The sequence below is a fragment of the Triticum aestivum genome, chromosome 3A (genome assembly GCF_018294505.1).
Source record: "Triticum aestivum cultivar Chinese Spring chromosome 3A, IWGSC CS RefSeq v2.1, whole genome shotgun sequence".
Classification (NCBI taxonomy): domain Eukaryota; kingdom Viridiplantae; phylum Streptophyta; class Magnoliopsida; order Poales; family Poaceae; genus Triticum; species Triticum aestivum.
In genome coordinates, this window is record NC_057800.1 from 363,751,958 (window position 1) to 363,756,569 (window position 4,612).

Genomic DNA, 4,612 nt, shown 5'->3' on the forward strand with positions numbered 1-4,612 from the left:
CCCGCCGAGACCATCGCGGGTCCGCGCAGGCCCGACCGCGCCGCCGCTCGCCGCGAGCTCCCCGAGCCTCGCGCGCGTCCACGTCCGGCCGCCTCCTTCGCCGGCACCGCCACCGCCATCGCCGGCAGCCGTCTTCGCTCGCCGGACTTCTCCGCAGCCTCGCCGGAGTGCCCTCCTCCACCTCGCTGCGCCGGCGCCACCCCGTGGCCGCCCGGCCCCGGATCTGGCCGGAATAGGTCCGGAGAGACCGGATCCGGTCGTCCCCACGTCTCCCCGCCGTGCCCGCCTGCCGGAGTCGCCGCTACGCCGCCGTTGACCTAGGGCGCCGCCGCCCCTGTTCCTGTTCGTGCGCCAGGCGCGAGGAGGACGACGCCCTCGCTCGCCTGGGCCGCCTCCCTCGCTCGCGTGGGCCGCCTTGGCCTCCCAGGCCCAGCGTCCGAGTCCGGACCAGCGCGCCGCCCCCGCCTCGGCCTGCCCTCTCTCCGTGCCGGCCTGCTTCCCCTCCAGCTGGGCCGAAGCCCATGGGTGAGCCGCACCCAGCGCCCCGCCTCTGTTTTTTTCCTCCTGTTGGGCCAGCTTGTTTCTGCCCATGCCATGTTTTTTTTCAGCGCCTGGCATTTTCCTATTTTTCCAGGAGATTGTCAGTTTTGCAGAATAGTCCCCCTAGTTCATGCATTTAATAACTCACTAACCGTGCATCGAATTAAAATGTTTTATATATGAAACTTGCTCAGAATTTTGTGTAGATTAATAATATCCAACTTTCATCTATGTTTAAAATGATGTTTGTTTAAAATTGCTCCTATGCCATGCTAAAATGATTTGATTCATAACTAAATAACCGTAACTCCGAATTTAATAAACTTTATATGTAATTGGGGTAGAATTTTGCCTAGTTTATCATGGTGGCCTTACTTTGCATGTTTAACAACCCTAAAATTGTGTTTAGGGCTGAACAGGACCTAATCTAAAATATACATACGGGGATTTACCGGAATTTGTTGTTTGTTGTTCCCGGCCTCATTTAAACTTGACTAGATAGGTAGTTTTGCTTTGCTTCACTCTCTTGCCATGTTTAACAACGTTTAATATTGTTGGGTACATAAACGAGATCGAACTAAATAATTGATGTGGTGCTCCGTCAATATGCAACTCGTTGCATATTGAGCTCCACTTAATTTGTAGTATTGTTTGTGCATATTGCCATGCCATGCTTCATTAAACCGGACATGCATCATACTTGATTGTGCATCATGCCATGTTCTTGTGTTGGTTGGTTACTATGTTGTTTACTTCTTTCCGGTGTTGCGTCTTCGGGTTGTTTCCGGTAACGTCGTGTTGTGAGGATTCGTTCGACTACGTCCGTTTGTCTTCTTCATGGACTCGTTCTTCTTCCTTGCGGGATTTCAGGCAAGATGATCATACCCTCGAAATCACTACTATCTTTGCCATGCTAGTTTGCTCGCTCTTTTGCTATGCCAATGCTCCGATGCCTACCTTTTGCTTGTCAGCCTCCCAATTGCCATGTTGAACTTCTAACACACCCTGTCCTAGCAAACCATTGATTGGCTATGTTACCGCTTTGCTCAGCCCCTCTTATAGCGTTGCAGTTGCAGGTGAAGATTGGAGGCCGTTCCTTGTTGGAACATTTATTTACTTGTTGGGATATCATTATACTGCTATGTTATCTTAATGCATCTATATACTTGGTAAAGGGTGGAAGGCTCGGCCTTATGCCTGGTGATTTGTTCCACTCTTGCCGCCCTAGTTTCCGTCATATCGGTGTTATGTTCCCGGATTTTGCGTCCCTTACGCGGTTGGGCTATTATGGGAACCCCTTGATAGTTCGCCTTAAGTAAAGCTCTTCCAGCAATGCCCAACATTGGTTTTACCATTCGCCACCTAGCCTTTTCTTTCCCTTGGGTCGGCCAGCCCAAGGGTCATCATTATTTTATCCCCCCCCCCCCCGGGCCAGTGCTCCTCTGAGTGTTGGTCCAAAATAGAGTCCTGTGCAGCGCCCCCTCGGGGAAACTCGAGGTTTGGTTTTAGTTGTATGGAGCGCTCATCTGAGTGTGCCCTGAGTAAGAGATATGTGCAGCTCCTATCGGGATTTGTCGGCACATCGGGCGGTGTTGCTGGTTTAGTTTTACCCTGTCGAAATGTCTTGTTGTACCGGGATACTGAGTCTGATCGGAATGTCTCGGGTGGAGGTCTATTCCTTCGTTGACCGTGAGAGCTTGTCATGGGCTAAGTTGGGACACCCCTGCAGGGATTTGAACTTTCGAAAACCGTGCCCGCAGTTATGGGCAGATGGGAATTTGTTAATGTCCGGTTGTAGAAAACCTGAAGTTGACCTTAATTAAAATGCATCAACCGCGTGTGTAACCGTGATGGTCTCTTTCCGGCGGAGTCCGGGAAGTGAACACGGTGTTGGAGTTATGCTTGACGTAGGTTGTTCTAGAATCACTTCTTGATCATAGTTGTTCGACCGTGCTTTGCCTTCTCTTCTCGCTCTCATTTGCGTATGTTTAGCCACCATATATGCTAGTCGCTTGCTGCAGCTCCACCTCATACCTTTACCTTATCCATAAGCTTAAATAGTCTTGATCGCGAGGGTGCGAGATTGCTGAGTCCCCGTGGCTCACAGATACTTCCAAAACCAGCTTGCAGGTGCCGATGAGTCCGTGTAGATGACGCAACCAAGCTCAGGAGGAGCTCGATGAAGATTTTGTCCTTTGTGTGGTTTTGTTCTAGTTGATCAGTAGTGGAGCCCAGTTGGGGTCGATCGGGGACCGTGTCGCATTTGGGGTTCTTCTTTTATTTTGGTTCCGTAGTCGGACCTTGATTGTATTTGGATGATGTAATGCTTTATTCTTGTAATTGTGTGAAGTGGCGATTGTAAGCCAACTATGTAACTTCTTCCCCTATTTTATTACATGGGTTGTGTGAAGATTACCTCACTTGCGACATTGCTTTCAATGCGGTTATGCCTCTAAGTCGTGCTTCGACACGTGGGAGATATAGCCGCATTGAGGGCGTTACAAATTCTAAGTAACTTCTCACCATAGCCAAAGCTTGGAACCTACAACTACGAAAAAGAGAAAACATGATAACTCAATTACTAGAGCATCAAAAAGGTAAGAACTAGTTCTGAATTTTGTAGTAGAATAGGTGAAAGCTTGGTTTTGTATTCTAATTGCATTATTCTCACTATAGCCAAATGTTGGTGAAAACAACTAAGGAAAAAGGGAAAGGGGGTAAATCTGGATCCAGTGTAGCAAAAAGGTAATCTATGGTTGTTTCTAACTATGCATTGTTCCATTGTTAATCTGGGCTACTATATGTGATGTATGATGTGCTGCCATGAATGTGTATGTGTAGATCAAGAACATCTGTTATTGTGAAGGTACATGCCAAAAGAACAAGCAAAGAGGTTGCTGATAAGTTGCCACACCTTCCTATGGTGCCACATGACAGCCCTGCAATGGGCACACGAAGCAAAAAAATGAATCTTGCCAGCCCTGCAATGAGCACACGAAGCAAAAGGAGACTTAGCTTGTGATTCTCATTGGATCCCTTTCCATATCATGGTTCATTTTGGAAACTTTTGAGCTGTTTGTGATATATATGTGGACCTGGGCTTTTGTACATGCTATGTCAACCTGAATGTGTGTAGAGGACCTGGACCTGGACTATTGGAAACTTTATGTGAACCTGGACTTTTGGAAACTTTATGTGTTGTATTTGACATGATGTGAACCTGGACTATATGTGAACTCTATGTGTGAACCTGGACCAAGTTTCTATAAAATTTTAGTTTGCATACATGTGAATCTGCTCCAAGTATATTATAATTTGTGCATATATAAACTGTACAGGGGATATATCATCAAAATACAAGGGAGGTTCTGTCCAGTTATCCAACTAAAATTAAATATGTGCTAAATAGAATATTTGGTTTCATTTGGTAGTGTATTCAAGACAAAACAGATCACATCACCATTGCTTTTGACTTCCAGTTCACAATTTTGGTCACAAACTACACCAAGGGTAAAATGGACTTTTCATGTCGGATTTAACGGTGTTAGTGGTCAAAACTGATGGAAATGTCATATAGGGAACAAACTGAAGTTTGAGTGTTAGAATAGGAAGATTTTTTTTAGTAGGGTCAGAAAGGGAACCAAATTTTAAGGAAGTGCCAAATAAGGAATTCTCTCAATTTCAAGTGGGTCTTTGCGAACATGGTAGCAAGTATTTTGTGCTATCAAGTTAAAATGTGTATATACATCTCATTATAGAGAACAATCCAACATGCTACCTATTAGAGAGGATTAAACTATGGATTTTTTTTTCATCGCGCACATGGATTTGGCGTGCCTCTGCGTCATTTGGCGCGACGGGTCCACTAGTACTCTATATAAGCAGGGAGAAGGACACCAGGCTGAAGGTTGATCTCTCTTGTAAACTTACATGCAAAGGCAAAAACACCACACACAGAAGTAGGGTCTCCTCCGGCGAAGGCCCAAATGTGTATAAACCCTTATGCATACTCTCATCTATAACTTTCGATGGACACGACGCTCCTCCATACACATCCCTATACAAACAATAC